The 18,119-nt window shown below is 40.2% G+C and overlaps 1 protein-coding gene across 15 annotated transcripts in view; it reads left to right on the forward strand.

Moving 5' to 3' along the window:
- The first annotated feature begins 8,803 nt into the window (after window positions 1–8,803).
- The window catches only part of LOC137127075 (band 4.1-like protein 1), an 85,656-nt gene continuing 76,340 nt past the window's right edge, over window positions 8,804–18,119 (forward strand). For 4 of the 15 annotated variants that reach the window (XM_067503469.1, XM_067503468.1, XM_067503478.1 and 1 more), the window contains exon 1: window positions 8,804–9,022. The gene's annotated coding sequence lies outside the window, so the exon portion shown is untranslated. Of the gene's footprint in view, window positions 9,023–14,985; window positions 15,029–18,119 lie in introns of all 15 variants that reach the window. The other 11 variants (XM_067503482.1, XM_067503483.1, XM_067503484.1 and 8 more) reach the window with 6 other exon arrangements.

Below are 18,119 nucleotides of genomic sequence, written 5' to 3' on the forward strand. Positions count from 1 at the left end.
ACCAAGGTTATACATTATTTGCATGCGTAGTTGCTAAAACACCTGCCAGCATGTTTGTACTTCATGAAATCTCCGAACTTAGAATGACAGTGTTTTAAACGTTCACTTCCACAATAATTCATAGTTTGACAGCGCTGCTAAGCAAATGACTGTTTTCATGTTGTCAGATATTGTGTCTACTGAGCGCTGCTGGAGTCTGTGGTGACTTGAGATGCATTGGTGCAGCGGACATGAGGGAGCCTCAGATCAATGGTTCAGTGTGTTGGGCATGAAAGGAGCAATGTGCCCCAGACAGAAAGGCTGCCTGTGCCCTAGCGCCATGCAGCTGTGGGACCCAGGCACCCATCCATGCCCTCTGCTCCATCCACTGTTAGTCCTTCCTCTATAGCCAAAACACTGTGAGCTGTAAAATTATGTCCACAAAGGGTTGGACTGGAAACAAATCTGTTTCTGCAATGTCAACCATTTGAAAATGTGTGTAGGGGCTTTTAAAATACGTTTTTTTTTTTAAGGAATGAGCAGCGATCGGTGAGCAAGAGAGCAAACGACATCCAGCCCATGAGTCAGTCATTTTTGAACCTGTGTTTTGACTGACTGCTCTGTGTTTTTGCAGAGGCTGCTGCATGAGCCCAGTGAAGCAGCACGGGGAGGGCAGCAGATGTATTTTTGTATCCAGCCTTTTTTTTTTTTCAGTTGTTTCATCAGTTTATCATGTGTTTGGAGTAGGAGGCAGAGCAGGGGCTTTCCTGTGACCACAGGGCTCCATGCTCAATAACAAGCATTAAGGCCTCTTTAGTCAACTGATAAACATTCATGTCTTTTGATCTTAGATATTAGATTTTCCGCTATACCCAATTTATCTCTCATAGTGGAGGAATTTTGTGTAACATTTTAGAAGACACTGATGCTGAGCCAAACAAATGCCCTGGTTGGAGATGAGACAAATGAACAACGTATGCAGGAACCTGTGACTCGTGTGGCTGCAGCTCAGTTGTTAGCTCAGCTGGTAAGGCAGTCGTCCACGAACCACAGGGTCAGTGGTTTGATCCCTGGTCGAAGTGTCCTTGGGCAAGACACTGAACTAAGTGAGCACCTTGCATGGCAACCATCGCCATTGGTGTCTGAGTGTGTGTGAGAATGGGTGACGTAGGAGCAACATTGTAAAGCGCTTTGGATAAAAGCCATTTACTTCAGCGGTAAGATGATGAAATTCTAGTTCTGAGAAAGACTAATTTGTTAGTATTAAAGGGTGTATTTTTATATCAAATGTAAATTCTGTTTCTGACTTTTCTTATAGATTATACTTATACTACATAATACACGTGTATTGAACTATACATTTTAAGCTGCTCCAATAACGGTTATTATCAAAATTGTAGATTCAGTTACCTGAAAATGCAATTTAACTGAACTTAGCTCAATATCAATTTATGAGTTTTGTGTATAAATAAAACCAACATAAATAAAAACCTCTGTTACCTAACTTAAGAAATAAAGTTAACTTCTTTTGAAATGACCAGCTTCCAGATGCAGCTGCCTAAGTCATTTAGTAGCAAAATCAGTATATAACAACATCTGAGGCTGCTCCAATTTCTGCGGTAAATTCTGTGGGTAGGAAGTGCAGTCACCACTATCCCAGGTTACTGGTTACTATAATTTAAATTATTCAAAAAAGGAGTAATGCAATACGTAGTAAAGTCATACAGAAAGTTTCCCTCCTGATTGCTTTTTTCAAATTATAAAGGTGTCTCCGAACAGTTTTTAGACTCAAACAATGCATGCTGGGAAGACTGTCAGGTTGTCTCTGTGAAACTTCATTTACTGAGTTGAATGAACTTCCAGCAATTCAATTATTTAATTAATCATTAATTCATCAAGACCTTAACTCAGGACAACTCATGTTTATAAGTTGTAACTTGATATTAAAACTAGACATTCTAAATTGAAGTAATGTGCGATTAACAAACCATATATTTACTTTAAACTTAACTAGACAAGCTTAGAGGATTCAAGTAAATTCCCGTGTAATGTTGTACAGTGCATTTGAAAAGGCAAAATAGTCCATAAAGCTAAAATAACTGTGAAGCAAGGACAAGCATTCGTCCCTGTGTGTACATGTACAGTACATGAATCATCAGTATATACAATACATATGTTTCAGATGCACTAGGTAAAATTATTTTATATATTGTATTGTATATAAATGTAAAGTTGCATTATTAAACTCTTGCCACATAGCTTTATATTTTAATAAACAAACATGTGACAGCTTAGTGATTGCTAAACGACCTTAAGTATATTATTGGTATATTATTAATGGCAGATAATCATATGTGGTGTTCCACCAGGACCTTTACTTTTGATGATATTAAATCTGCAGTTGAGCCAGGAGGCTGCTGTTGTTATTGTTGCGATGACCAGATGTTGCAAAGCTGCAAAGTTCAGGGTGCCATGGTTGATTTCCTGTGCAGCTAGGAGGCAGCTGTGTTGCTCTCTGCGATCATCAGAACACTCAGCAAACATGCATATGTGATGGAGCATGACAGGTGGCTTGCCCTCTGAGCCCTGCTGCTTACCCTTTACAGAAATGTATAGAGTGAGGCTACAGATGGCACAGGTATAAAATGCTGACAGTTTTAGCGCAAAATTAAATAGGAAAATAAAGACCAGCGCACTTCAGAGGTTGAGGCTACTTGAACAAAGATAGAAAGCGGCAGTGTTCCAGTGGTTCCAAGCTGTGCCATGGTTCATATTCTAAAAACGTTACAAAATTTAAACAATTAAAACATTCTTAGTCTGTTGAAAATGTCTTGAAGGTAATTTTTTTATTATCTATGAAACACAAGTACTGCTTAGTAGTATTATTCTTATTCATAAAAAAATAAAATGTATTTATGTGTCAGTCTTCTGCCGAAACTTTGAAACGTGTACAGAAAAAGCATGAAACAAATCACCAACATATTCATGACAAATAAACAATTTATTACACTCAATCCTATTTCTAACTTCTTTGTTTTCCTGCATTTTGTACTTGAAATGTAACCTTTTAACTTTGCATTTTAGCCACGCCTTCCACTGCTACAGAAAAGGTCATGTGGTAGTGGAACAAATGAAAAGAAGGAAATAGTCGTGTCCTGGCCAACAGATAGCACAGGGGGGGCAGCGAGGAAAAAGGATCAGACAGGGAAGAGACAGGATGCTGCAGCTCTCCTCTGAGTCTTTTCAAAAACACTGTAAATCACTTGGACGGGCCCACTTTATCATTTCACGCCAGACTTTGTCACACAGGGAGGAAAATTGTTTGGGATGTGACTGTTTTACATAAACAGATGGAAAAAAAAAAACAAATAACCGCAGTTAGAATGAAAAAGAAATCTCAGGTGCTGTGCAAAATATAGCTCTTTTAGGGGGTTTCTGCCTAGCTAAAACAGTTACTCTTCAAGTGGAGTTAATATACTGTAGAGATAATGCTATTCTACGGAGGCTACGAAGGAAATGCACAGCAAGAAGGACCCAGATTTGGTTCCTGGCTTGTGTAGACACCTGATAAAAAGCTAATCCAATTTGCCTTGCGTGAGAATGGAAAGTGGTGACTTCATTAGCCAGCAACAGTTCAATGCTTATCAATTCATTCTTTTATTCTAGTTTTATTCAGACCTGAGTCTAGCGTCAAGGCTCCAGCAATGTATAGTATCTCATAGGTAAAATATTAAACGAAAAAGACATTGTGAAATAAATATAAATAGACCATGTTAAATATCTAAATTGTCAATAAAAAAATTAACAATGTGCTTTTCTTAAGCTATTCAACAATGCTACAAAATAAAAATCAAAAAACAATTTTTTTAAACAAGGTTTTTTTAAAACAACTGGTTTTTGCCTTTTATTGACTGACTGCTGTCAAACTGATGCAAAGTATATATGCATCAGTATATATAAGTATGTATCTGAAAAATATATTTGCTGAACATAAAAAAAACAACCCATTTTAACTTTCTAGCCATCAAGTACCAGAAAAAGGGAATAATCGAAAAAAAAAGAAAACTGGACAGAGGGACGCATGAACATTAACACACCGCACAAGATAGTGTGTATTATACATGACACCATCCATGTTGCCACATTTCCTTCCTCAGACTATACTATAGTACAAGTCCCATGGGAATGAGAAACTGACAAACATGAAAAATGTCTCCGCTGTTGGCAGTTATTTTGCTTTATTCTTCATCAATATGCATCATGTATCCACTACTATAGTAGAAATTCACTGGTGCCATCTGACCAGCAGCAAAACTTTTTTCAGGAGTGAGAAAAAAGTGGGCGGGATCCAGGCCCCCACAAACATATGTTTTTGGAACAGTTATTTGTTGTATCCTTTCCCATATTCCCTGGTCATGGAAAAGATTTTAATGTTGGCTATAGTTGTTGCTTTTTCTAGATTGTTTGCTTGATGACTGTATTAAACAGTGTAGCCATCTCACACACTATGGTGGATGTAACAGCCGAACTCAGTGTGCTACTCAATAAGGGAAAAAAAAGATTCTGAAATCTAAAAAAACCTTTTCTATCCCATCAGAAATCTGATTCCAAATTTTTATTTATTCAAATATAAGGTTTACATGAATGAAAACAATCCACTTAGACAGATATTACTTTTCATATTGTATATAGCCTTTCAATCTGCAACCTTTTAAAGTTACGTGTAAATTCACACTGTATTTTACACCTTCAGTGCCCATCAACATGAACACAAGCATCTGCCTCTTCGTGTTACTTATGGGGTTGACTGTCTACCTGTGTTTTTTTGCCTTGCACTCATTGCATGCCTGGATAAAATGTGTGCGGGTTGGGATGGAGAGGAAATTAAAAAAACAAAAAAAAGAAAACTATGTTCTGTCCTTGGATGAAGCAGCACACTGCACAAAGAAATACAGCATCACTGACTCACATCGAGTATCCATGCAGTCTTTGATTAGCAGCCTGCAGCTAACAGCAGATGTCAGCCTCATTTTAAAAGCTCATCAGGGAGATCGCCCATAGATGATCTATCTGCTCTAATTTAAGGGAACACTGGCCCAAGCTGGGCTGAAGATGTATTGGGGGAGATGGTTAGAGGTGTAATAACACAGTGTAACCAGAATTTGTGTGATTTCAGCTGTTTGCTGTTGTTTGCAGTGTGTCCACTGTCCTGCCAAGTGAGTATTTGCTTGGAGGCAAGGAAATCTTGCTTGTGTGTTGTCATAAACCGACAACCGACAACAGGATAGTTTAAACTGATTATAGGTTTGCTGTGTCTGTGCTATTGTTGATTACAAAAGAATTCAGTTTCTGTGGGCTTAAGTGCTGTTTAAGTGTTTCATCATGGTCTACTGTTTGACAATGTCAGAAACAATAAATCTTTGTGACTTGTGGCCTGGAGTTTTGGTAACTTTTGACATGTGACACTGAGCATCACTCTGCAGCTACACTTATCCGATGAATGTACTGAAGTGGACATGAATGGACTGAAAGCAACAAATACATTTTCAACAGCATCGTTTAACCTTTTTTGCCAACAAAACGTTATGCTATTAGAACCCTTTTATTCAATTCAGTAAAAAAATTGCTCATTTTCATTAAAAGAAAATATACATTACCTCAGGGGCAATTTGAGGCAAGTGAGTTTGCATAGCTTACACACCAAAATTAATACAAAATCATAAGAAAGAAATGAAAGGTTAATGGCAGTGGTTAATCACACAACTATAAACTTATCTTAATGTGGGGATGTGCACTTTGCTTCGTCAAGTAGTTTCAATGCATCTGCATCATTGTAATAACTAGTAATAACTATGAGAAGCACTGGGCAGAGCATGGTATAACAGAGCAGGGAGAGGTGGGCAGGGTGGAGCGGATTGATGTACGTCATGACGTAGAAAAGAAAATGTAACATGCAGTTGTATTATGTAATTTCATTAGAATACAATGCAGCTCTATTTTACTGTATATTGTATATTGTATGTATTATATTGAATTTAAACATTTTGATAGCATCTCATACGTTTCTATGTATGTAATTTGTAAATGCAGGCAAAGTGCAAAAGGGATTAATTATACTCTTACATTACAAACAGCATCCAGGATGTGTAATGTACTAGAAGTAGCCCTGAGTCCTGCTTTTACTTACTCAGCTGGTTTTTAATTACATTGTAACCAGAGGATGAGCAAACAGCTTTTTGATGCCTGATTATTCATGAATATGCATCATTATTGTGCTTTGTGCCTTTATTTCTCATCCATGTGTGTGTGCGCTTCACTTTTCCCCAAGGCCCGGTCATCATATCCCTTTTGAAGAGTCACCTCCTTGCGGATTAAGACAGAGATGCTTCAGTATTAAACAGACTGTCTTTGAAGAAGCTGAGATTGATTGGCCCACCTGCAATTTAAACAATCGTGTGTGTATCCAGGGGAGCTTCAAAGCAGAAATCAATGGGTAAATACTTGAAGTATTTTTGCTGGCTTATGTAGCAGTGTGCATACTCATCATGTAGGCTTCAGTAAATAGTGAAAAACAGGAAGATTTCCAATTAAACACACGTGGTTTTTGAATTCCTGCTTGTCTGTTGTTGAGGCAGAAATGCTATCAACATCAACACATTCAGTAATTCACACAGTAGTGGCCCTGGAATCCAATACACAGAAGCCTCACATTTATCATATTGTATACTTTTATGCACAACAATTTTAAAAGCTAACAACATTTTCATTGACTATACGTCACATTGAAATAAGCACATGAACTATAAAAAACAAGACCTTAATGTAGCTTTGGGTTTCAACTCAATATAAAAGAAGCTATTTCCTGAATGTATCCAGTCTCTAATCTTACCAAGCCTGGTTTAAAGTCCAGTGACCGGTAGAAGACTGCAAAGCTGGCTGGTTTGTAGCAGGCCTCAAGGAGGCATGACTGAACAGGTAGAAGAGGTGCGGTGACTGTCTCAGGTGTAACTGAAAACGTTGGGGTGGGAAAGCAAGCAAAAAGCATGTGGTTAACACGTGGTCAATAAGGGAATAGAAGGGTTTAAGAAAATGTAAGAGCAACAAACACAACTGGTGCAGGAATTATGATTATGACTGATGGTTTTTTTTTTTTTTTTTGGCCACTTGGGGCAGCAAAAACCTGATTCACAGAGAGAACAGCTCTAACAGTGGGACAGATACATTTTTAAGTTGTTTTTTTTTTTTTTAAAGTTTTCTAACCAATCAGAAAAGTTATTTGATGTTTAGCTGGATTTGCCCACATGCTCAGGCAGGTGTAACTGGCCTCACCTATAGATTCACCTTTGCCCCCTCTGACTTTCACCACTTCTGTGAAATTACACGAACAACCAACAACTAGGGGATGTTTTAATGTCAGGATGCTCTGGCCTGTTTTCTACCTTTTACTGTATCTGCAGAAGCTGATGCGATCAACTAGCTTTGCCGAATATTTTCCTGACAGGTTCAATTCTTAAAAAAACCTTTGACTTTGCATTATGGTAGCATATCTGAACAAGTTGGCAAACCTGACACAACACCTGACTTGAACTCTGGGCCGTCAGTTAGCAGTGGTGCTGTGCATTACTGTATTACACAATATAACACACTTGAATCCTCAACCACAATGTCTCTTTGGAAGAGTTGCATTGTGGGTAATATACTGTGGGTGGCAGAGAAAATTCCACGGAATAAAAGAAGACAGTAGAGTCTATCTCTGGTTTGGCTGTATTGATTTTTCGCCTTTTTTTTTTTTTTGGCCAAAGTGAGTCCACCAGTATCATGGTGGAATTCTAATGACATTATAACTTATTGTGCTTATGCATAATTTGCAGAAAACCCTCAACTTTCCTGGTGCTCCGAGGCACTTGCTCTTTGCCTTTCTAATCCAACTTTGGCTCTGCTGTATGGCATAATCCAGTAGAGTGCTTACAGCTTCTGGCTAGGGAGCTTATAGTGACCTTGTATGTTTTGTGCATAGGATTGGGCTAATATCACTGTCTTGCAGCAATTTAATGGACCACCATCCTTCTGAAGACATTAGAACATTGTAACCACTCTTTTATAAGAGACTGACAGTGATTAATCAAGTCGGCAACAGCAGCCCCTCATCAGTGGTTAATTAAATCAAACTCAGCTTGCCTTTCAGAATAGCCTAATACCTTGTTAATTTAGGAGGCACAATGGGGGAACTGATACATGCACATTACCTCTTTTAATAGGCAAGTTCCCATCTCACTTTGCTTTCAGCTGCGGGTGGCTCAGAGCGCTCTGCCCTTTGAGCTAATAAATCCCATCATCTCTGTATGCAAAGGTGAGGGAGTTAAGGCTGGCTTGTTAGCCGTGGACCAGAAGTGATGAAATCAAAGGGACTGTGCCATCCTGACGACACTGCAAGAAATAACAGCAGCTCCTCTGATGTAGTTGCTGGGGCTTTAAATAATGAATTAAAAGGTCGAGATATAATCTGACAAAAGAAATGAACATCTTCACCAGCTTGCTCACATTTTAAGGATGCGTATTTTCTCTCATATTGCTCCTAATACAATCACTCGTACGTACAAGAACGCAGCAGCTGCTGTGAAAACAACGAGACATTGTGTCATCTTGTTGGTATTTCATTTTTTGTTTGTTTGGTTTGGTTTTGGATTTGGGTACTTGTTGACAGAGAAGAACGTTTTTGCAGGGACAGCGCACGCGTTGCTTTGCTTTACGCATTTTGCCCTGAACGCTTGTGCGTAGGCTATGCGTGTGTGTGTGTGTGTGTGTGTGTGTGTGTGTGTGTGTGTGTGTTCCACCTTCCTGTCTCCCCGCATCTGACAGTGTCCCTCCCCCTTTCTCTCCTCCTCCTCCTTCTCTCATTAGGCTTTTCACCGGCAAAACAAGACACACTCCCTTCCCCTAAACCGGAGAATAAACACGGAGCAGCGGCAGGCAGGAGCAAGATTGACCTCCCCCCGGTGCGCACCATCCATGGTCCTCCTTTGGATGTCTGTCTGACAGGAGGGTACGTTGAAATATTCATGTTTTTATCCCCTGCTAGTTTGCTCTGGTCGTTTTAAGCAGTCCTGGCCGTATTAACCGATTTGTTGAATATCGGGCTTGCAACATTTCCGAGCTCCTTTCCTGTTGTGCGTGTCCTTTTTTTGCCTTGAATTCGTCAGTGATTACAGTGCTTTGTTAAATTCCCTAGCTGCTGCAGTGAAAAAAAAAGGCATTTATTCAAGCTGCAGCTGGTTAACAGACCATCATTTTATAACGCGCATGGACTTCACCCGCTTGCTCGACGTCCTCTGCCGGAGGATGAGTAATATTTTTGGGAACGAAGCAGAAGCAAGTTGCAGCGACGTTTCGTGCCCGCTGGCCTCAGTCAGTGTTGACATCAAGTCTGCAAACCGTCCCCTGTGTTAGCTCTTTGCTGCCTGAACAGCCACTTTACACATGATCTCCCCAGCCACGGCAGGGTCTTTCCTTTCTTTTCCTTTTCCCATTTCACCTCCTTTAAAGTTGGTCTTGACTTAAGAGATCAGCTGCTGTTTGTTTCACTTTGTGTCTCAGCCTGTCAGGACCAATTGTATGTGCTGCTGGATTAGTCAGGATATTCCTAACACACCCACATCACTAATTATGCTACTGACAGATGCACACATACACACACAGACACACACACTGAGGACTTCTCACAATGTTGCCACTCTTGCAGCCTCTCAGCCACACCTCTGATTTGACTATACAAAGCGAGTGGTTGAGTGTTGTTTTCGAACAAACTCAAGTGTATTTGTAGTTCTTAGATACGTGGCTGACAGCAAAGCAGCATGTCTGTCGGTGATGTGTAAAAACACAGCTGATCCCTGGCTACAGTGGTGAATCAGCATGTTGGCCTGGATTTGCCCACTGAGCTCACCATTGGCTTTCGCCACTTTTGTAGAATGACATATATTACTGAAAAGGAATGTTTTAAAGTCAGGATGCTCTGGCCTGTTTTCTTCTTTTCAACGTATCTGAAGAGTCTGCTGATATCAGTTAGTATTGCCTAATATTTTCCTGACAGGTTTAATCCTTGAAAACAAACGTCCTCTATTACTGATTGTGTAGTCCTAGCTCAGATGCCTCTGCAGTGTTCTGCCTGCTCCTTGTTGCCGTACAGGTGGGCTTATGCTACTTCGTCACACTCTTGCTTCAGGCCGCACACTCTGCCTCCACATTGGACACACTCCTGTGCCTCCTGTATCAGCCTCCTAGCCAGCTTCCCCCTGAGTATCACCTGATGCTTCTTGTCCCACCCTCTGGCTGCCGGGGAGCCATCATTTCACCTTAGCGCCAGCAATAGTTTCTCCACTGTTTGCTCATCAGTGTTTGGACATGAAACTGTGATCTTACAAAAGCATCGAAGTGAATTAAGCTCAAAAGATGTGTATGTTTTTTTCTTAACTCTAGTTTATGTGTACACAAAGCTACTAGTGTGTACATGTCAATGTTTGTGTGTGAGCTCAGATGCCTGAGGGTGCTGCTGGGATTTCACAGCCCAGCATGCTGCCTACCAGCATTTGCAATTCAAATGAGCACGTATGAGGCATCCAGTGAGGCCGAGGCAGAACTCCTCTCCTCTGTGTCTCATTGGAGACAAGCAGTCCTTCACTTGCAAGTTAACTCAGTCATTTCCTACTGACTTCTTTGACTTCTCCGTTGGGGAGAAACAGTTGCACGGAGGAAGAATATCTTCCCGTGGCTGTTTTAGTCATGGTTTGTTTGAGTTATTCTAGAGCTCTAAGCACATACATAGAATGCTGCATAATTATGTGGGGTCACCCTGATGTTACCACTCATAATGTCAAGGCATGCAACAGGTGTGTGTGTGTGTGTGTCTACAGTGTGCTGTCACTGCTGTTGGTCCAGCTAAAAGTTCTTTGAACCAGTTTGTGTTTGAAGCTTGGGGATTGTGGCGCTGTTTCTTCCTGTCTGCTGGTCCCCAGTGACCAGTGATTCATGCATACAAAGAAACAGACCACATGTTTGTACATGGGTCAGAGCCTTTTTCTATGAAGTGAGTTTCCATAGTTCATGTGAAAAAGAACCGAAATTGGACACAAAATGACCAAAAAAAGGCAAAAAGAAAAAGACCACTATTAGACAAAAACACAATTATGCTAAATAGACAAAAACAACCTAATATAGACACAAAATAATCCCAGAAACAGGTAAAAAAAAGGCCAAAGAAACGACATGTTGGCCTCATTTGGGGTAATTTTGCAATTCCATGTTCTAGCATTTTGCAGTTTCCTCTTGATACAGTATAGTTGATACTTGATACAGTTACATGGCAAACTAACCAGGACTGAAAACTTAAACTACCATAAACTTAGAAGGTTAGTGAAAAATGTTTAAAAAGAAAACAGCGATGGTAAATGGTCACTTATATAACGCTTTTATCCAAAACGCTTTACAATGTTTATTCCCATTCACACACCGATGGCGGTGGCTGCCTTGCAGGGCGCTCACCGACCCACCGCGAGCAACTTGGGGTTCAGTGTCTTGCCCAAGGACACTTCGACATGTAGCCGGGAGCGGGGATTGAACCACTGACCCTGTGGTCCATGGATGATTGCCTTACCAACTGAGCTTTTTGTTCTTTACGTGCAAATGCTACTGCTGTTAAAAAGTGAAAATTCCTAGCCGACATGTTTGCTTTGGCACAAGAATGGGGGATTGTCTGTGGAGTCGTTCCCAACAAGTTGTTAACTGTGTTGCCCAGAGTTTACAGTGTACTGACCCACACATTTGTTCTGTCTGTGTTTGAGGTGTCCAGTCTTTAAAAGTCTGGGCTATTCCTCAGCCAAACTTAAGGTAAGCTAACTTTTATTTAGTTGCACAAGCTCAACTGGAGCCTGCATTTCCCATAATTCAACACTCCCAGTTTCAACCCAGTCTCCTAAAAATATGTTCCTATACAACTAAACTGCTAATGTGATTGCATTTTCCAGGTTTTCTCTGAACAATATGTTGACATGTAACATGAATGGTGAGTTGCAAATTATACTGGACATATTGATACAATGTTACCACATAACATCTTTAGGCAGGAACGTAATTTTTAGGAGATAGGCTTCTCAGTTTATAAGACAAGTTTAATATCAAGTATTTGAAGCCACATGCTTCTTGAGAAAATAACCCAGATGACATTTTCAGGGTACAGAAGCATGTTTGGAAGTTGTTTTACTCCTTAACTCCTTAGCAAATGCCAACTTTTGTAATTTAACGATTTTTACTACTTTCCACACACAAACAAGCTTATGTAACTAATACCTGATAACTGATGAGCAGCACTGTGTTATTGATTGTTGTCTGACGTGGCTGTAATTACAGTGGTATAGTTCACTGCAGCTGCTGTGTTTGTTTACCCAGTATGCACAGAGACCTAATCTTTTTCTGTTTTACATGCTCTTTTATCAGCTTTGTTTGAAATAACCAAAAGAGGATAACACAGCATTACCACAGCTGAATCCAACAACAGTACTCGCAGCGACTGTGTGCTTTTATTCTATGTGAATTGAATTAAGCTGCATCAGGATGCTGCATCCACTGCAGTCCTGTCAAAATCTTGTTACGGTTCAGACTTGAACATCATATTGCTTCACTGCGTGATTTTTAATAGTGTGTCCAGTGTGTTACCCGGTCTTTCTTTTTCTATCGAAGCCATGTTCTCACAGTCCTGTCTGATCAGGTCTTTATATTTAGCTTTGGTTTTTTACTTGCTGCTTTGGGCAATGTATTGGCTTCCTCAGATTGCATCATTCTGTCTGCACTCAGATGTGAGAGGAGAGATAGAGGAGCTATTTCATGGCGCATGACAGTTATATTTCACCTTTCTATTTCCCACCTTCACTCGTATAGCTCTTCACAGCTGGTGGGAACCATCACTTTGTCCTTCTGAAGGGGAGGCAGGGAGCTTTACTGTGAGCAGTAGCAGCAGCTCAGTGCCTCTGCTTGATGATTGCAGTGAGTCAGCAGGTTCTACATTTTTCTCCCCTTCCTTTGCATACCTTCACTGGACACCCCCCCCCCCCCCCCCCCCCCCCACCCCCCCCACCCCTTCTCCTAAACCATCTCACACCCCTCGACTGCCACATCCTTTGGACAAATCCTCTGCCACCCAAGGATGAGGCTCATCATAATGTTGTCTGGCTTTCATCTGCTGCAGCGATACCCATATTGCTACTTGATGTGTTGCTTCCCCACTGTAAGGCAGAGTTGAGATTTTAGGAGAAGTTGTGGTGAGTGGGAACACTTGCTGCTTGTTTCTGTGCTGGAAATGATTGTTCTCCATTTATTTTTGTATTTTCTAACAAACCAAGCCAGCAGCTATTGTCTCCTTTTGGCCAATTCACACTTGGCAGTCATTAATTAGATCCTTGGAATTCAACAGTTGTGGATGAAGGCTAATTCCATTGTTTATCTGTGTCCATTTCCCCAGTGGGTAGAATGTGTAATTGTCTGAGTCTTGCACATTGTAGTAAGCTGGACAAAAAAAAATAGTCCATAGTAAGGTTGACCTTTTGTGCAAACTATTTATAAATGCATAAAATAAGATGTAAAAAGAGGATTAAGAGAGATTAGAGTTGAAAAAAAAATCAGAATACAATACAATACAATAAACAATCCTATGTTTACTGCAGTTGGGCAAAATCTAGAGTTAATTTGCACACAATTATTTTTACAACACAATGAAGATGCAGGTAAAGTGAAGCAGAATCAAGCTTTTCCTGCTTTCCCCATGGTAACCATGATTAAAAATTGTTGCTGCTGCTGTGTAGTTCTGACCTCTTCATTATATTTCACTGGTAATTAGACTGAAAGATGACTGTGCATCAAATGCCCAGTGAAGCAGGTGGGTGTAGTCTGCATGCAGGCTGTGAGTGGCTGTCTCGGATGTTGGACAGGACTCAGTGGTTCTCAGCAATGAGAAATGTGTGTGCTGAGGGTCTTGTTGGCTGTTACAGTTGTCTGTGGAGGAGTAGATACACAGGCTTCTCCCAGTCCCTTTTTTTGGCTTGTCATGTGGCTCCTAAACTGGTCGGACAGGTTGGAAGGTAGATCCAGGCACAGCTGCGTCACTCTGCGTACACTTGAAAATGGGGGGTTTGTGTTTATACTTCTCATTTTTAATCTTTGGAAGCACATGGCACACGTATCATGCCTTCAGTATTGGGCTAATGCGTTTCCACTTTGCTTATTACTGCGTAGTAAATAATTTGTTTGGGTCTAAATGCAGTACAGTCAATCTGGAATAGGCCTACAGGGCAAAATATACAATGTGTACACACTAATTCTTGCATGATATCCCTATAAAAACACTGTTAGTAGATCATCTGTGAGATAAAGATTCAGATATGTGGTATATGTGATGTCATAATATTATTACATACAAAGCTGTGTTAACATCGAAGAATGTACAACTAAATGCTCCAGAGCTAGTAAGTGGACATAGTAATGAAACAACCACACTGGTTTTGCATAAAACATCCGGTTTGGTTGGATACTGTATGTTTGCATTCTTGTAGCCTGTTTTAAAAGTGGATTTATTTCCTAGCACATTTTAAACCACTGATATACACCCACACAATGCTTGTTATCAGTTGTTATCTGCAGCATAGATGTGGGTTAGCAGGACCATACTGCTGAGTCAGCTCAGTGCTAGTAGTTCTCATGCTCCAAACATTTGTTGTTATGGTGAAAATAATTACAAGTGTGGCCGGTTTAAACACCTAAGACCTAATTTTGCGAAATCATTAGGGTTTGTGTTAAAATTCTATCACTGATAGGTTTGAAACAAAAAAAAACAACAACTGTCTGCTGTTCCAGATTCCTGTATTTTGTTACCGACTCATCTGACCCCACCTGCTCCCTATGCTGCTCACTTTGTTATTCTTTGTATAACATGTTGCTCGACTTCTGCTTCTGTCATAATTACAGTGGTTCTTTGGGCCTTTGATGATATGCACCTTCTGGTCTACTGGTAAGTGCAGTTTGTCTCTATTGAAGCATAAACATGGAGGTGATAACAACTGATAACTACGATTTAATGGGGTGATAACATTTGGCCCATCTTTTGTACATGGCATCCTCAGGCATCCAATCATTTATTTACAGAAGGAGGTGACTAACTTGTTGAAACCTACAACTTGGTCTTGGAATTTTTTTGTGGTATTGTTGTATTAGCAAAGCTTATCTGAGGGCATTTTCACACCTCCTTTTCTTTGGTCTGGACCTTTTGACTTGAGACAAACAAAATAGCAGGTGTGAAAGAAGGTCCCTCGGACCACTGTCCTGAGCGAAGAACCAGAATTGGGTCTTGTAAAAAAAATGTGTCTCTGCCCGGATCGTACGTACGATCGAACGTAACCATGTTTAGCGTAAAAACACTTTATGCATAATTTTGCTGTACGGTGCAAATTCAGGAAGTTCAGGTTTGCTATCATCACACTTTAAACAATAGAAGAGGAAAATAAAAATGGAACTGAATTAAACATGAGCTGTGGGAGCACTTGTGGAGAAGAGGAGATGAGATATTTATTTACGACTTGGTCAGAGGGAGAAATAAAGAATATCGAACTGGGTAAAGAACTTTTTTTTTTCTTTCACAGAAAATGAGAGGGAGAGAGACCATGGTCCCGCTCGTAGAGCAGTACCACTTAGTAAAGAAAGTAAGAGCAGACTGAAGTACAGGGTAACATTATAAAATCCCATGTAGGTGAGGATGAAAGGATGATTGTGTTCTCATTTTTTTGTAAGAAATGGAAGCACTGGGCAGAGTGTAGCAGAGTATAGCAGAGCAGAACGGCGAGAGGAAAATCTGGACGGAGCAGATTGAGTGTTATGCTAACTATAACCCAAGATGCATATTGTAACTTGGGTTTAGCAAGTTAAATTATAATTCCATAGTTTGCTATTCAAACCCAGACCCAGAATAAACCAATCCAGGGAATAACTGCAATAAAGAGTTTTTTATTAAATTTTTATTTTTTTTTTGCTGAGTTCACACGTTTAGCATTGGGAAATATGACAGTTAATAATATATTGAAGTGAATATATCAATTAGTGTGGAGTGTGAGGTTTAGTGTTGTGGTCTCCCTTTCTTGGACACCATTCAAAAACAATTCCCAGTACCACTACAGAAAAAAATGGATCAAATATAGAGATGAAATGACACAAATGAGTAACGTCACATATATTTGATTTGTTTTAAATAATTTCATGTCTTCCTTTTAAATCATAAGCATTTCAGCTTTCATTGAGTTGATTATCTTCCACATATACACTATATCAAAGCTGAATCAGCTGCATGCTCTATTGTTTCTCTTTACTGCCTTGTTCCTCAGTGTCCTCTCACCTCATTAATAAGGCATCTGATTTATAATCAGAGCAGACGCGCTCTTCTGCAGCAGACCTCTCTGTTAAATGACACACTGCTGCAGCAACATCAGTGGCCTTGTATGGAGTGTGTCAGTAGTTTACTAGAAATACAACAACAGTGGTTTGTACAGGAAACACACTGTTGATGTGTTTTGGGGTGATCCACTCCTGCTTGTAACTGCTGTGTGCTTGCTCTTTGATCCCTCATGTTTGTGTTGTCGCACCCACTAAAACACTCTCACTCCTCTGCTCCAACTACATGCATGGAGTTGTAAGTAACAGAAACCACTCATTGTTTTGGCCTCAGCAGCTTAATTATAGCTTTTCCCATAATTGTTCTACAGTTTTAAGTGCTTTTTTTTTTAAATGCATAAAACATTTCACTCTGTACATAGAGATCAGTCATGTATTCTTTGTCATGCATAGCTTCCTTTTTCCTCTTCTGTTCTTACATTGACACCAGTAATGAGAGGCTCCTCTATAATTCATGCCATGATTGATGTCCCTATGGTAGCAGTGTTCTTGTTGCAATCTCACTCGACACTTTAGCGCCAACAACACATAGTGCTGCCAAACACTCCAGTCCACAGATTAAGATACTTGGTGTTGGATTTCAGCTGCCATTTAGCTGTCCACATAGTACTTGGTGAGTGACTAATTCTGCCCCGACAACTTTAAAAGATAAGTCTGAAACATTGTTGGGTGGTATTGACAGTGCTTTTCCAGTCTCTGTGTGCCTGTCCCCGTCTATACTTAAACAAGTAGCACTGGGCTCCTTGTTCAGCATCTTTACAAATCCTTTGACACTGACACCAATAACCCAGAGAGTTCCTGTGCCTTGCTTTCAGCTACAGCACTGATCCTAATAAGGAGATGAATGGCTCTATACAAACAGCAGAGTTGAGCTGAGGACTGGATGTATGCCCACTGCCTGTCCTTTTTCTCTGTGTGCCATGGGTGAAGTGCCTGTTTCAGTCTCTCTAATCTGATCTCACATTTCTGATTTGCTTCTGGTTCTCCGCTGACCCAGCCTGTGCGCTCTTCCGTTGTGGACAGAAAGGACAAGTCCTACAGCTCCAGGCCTGGGCAAAGTTAACTGTTTGATTAAAGTGCAATACTGAAAGATAAACATGAACTTTGGTATATGTCTGTTTGTTTGGTGCTAATAGGTCTACGCCTTCACGGCAGGTGAATAGCTCAGGTTGAGTACAGGCCCGTCTCCCCAAAATGATGCAACTAAACTGCAACCAAAAGTATGTTTAATGAAAAAATACTGAGTAATTACTGGCTGGTAATGTTCCAAAGGAACAGAACTAGAGTTGCAAGGAGGTGCATGGAAAGGATGGTGGGCATACAAAGTGTGTAACTGTCTAATAGAAAGGTTACATTGAGATATTTTTGTACACGTTTCGTTTGTACACGTTCACGTTAAATCCATGATTATTTTGAGTCATACAATCAAACATAAAAATTGTGTCACCTTAGAATTAGCTGTTAGGTAAAAGTGCCAGTCTTTTGGATGTAGGGAGCAGTAGCACTTTGGTTAAAATTAGAGGAACTTTTTGGTTTGTTTACTAGTAAATGAGCACATTGTTTCTGAATGTGATGGACTTATATGCATTTTATGGGTATTGCTAATAGCCTGTAGTAAAAGATGGTAAAAGTACCTCTTTTTTGGAATTGGATTATAAAAA

The sequence above is a fragment of the Channa argus genome, chromosome 5 (assembly GCF_033026475.1).
Source record: "Channa argus isolate prfri chromosome 5, Channa argus male v1.0, whole genome shotgun sequence".
NCBI classification, from domain to species: Eukaryota; Metazoa; Chordata; class Actinopteri; order Anabantiformes; family Channidae; genus Channa; species Channa argus.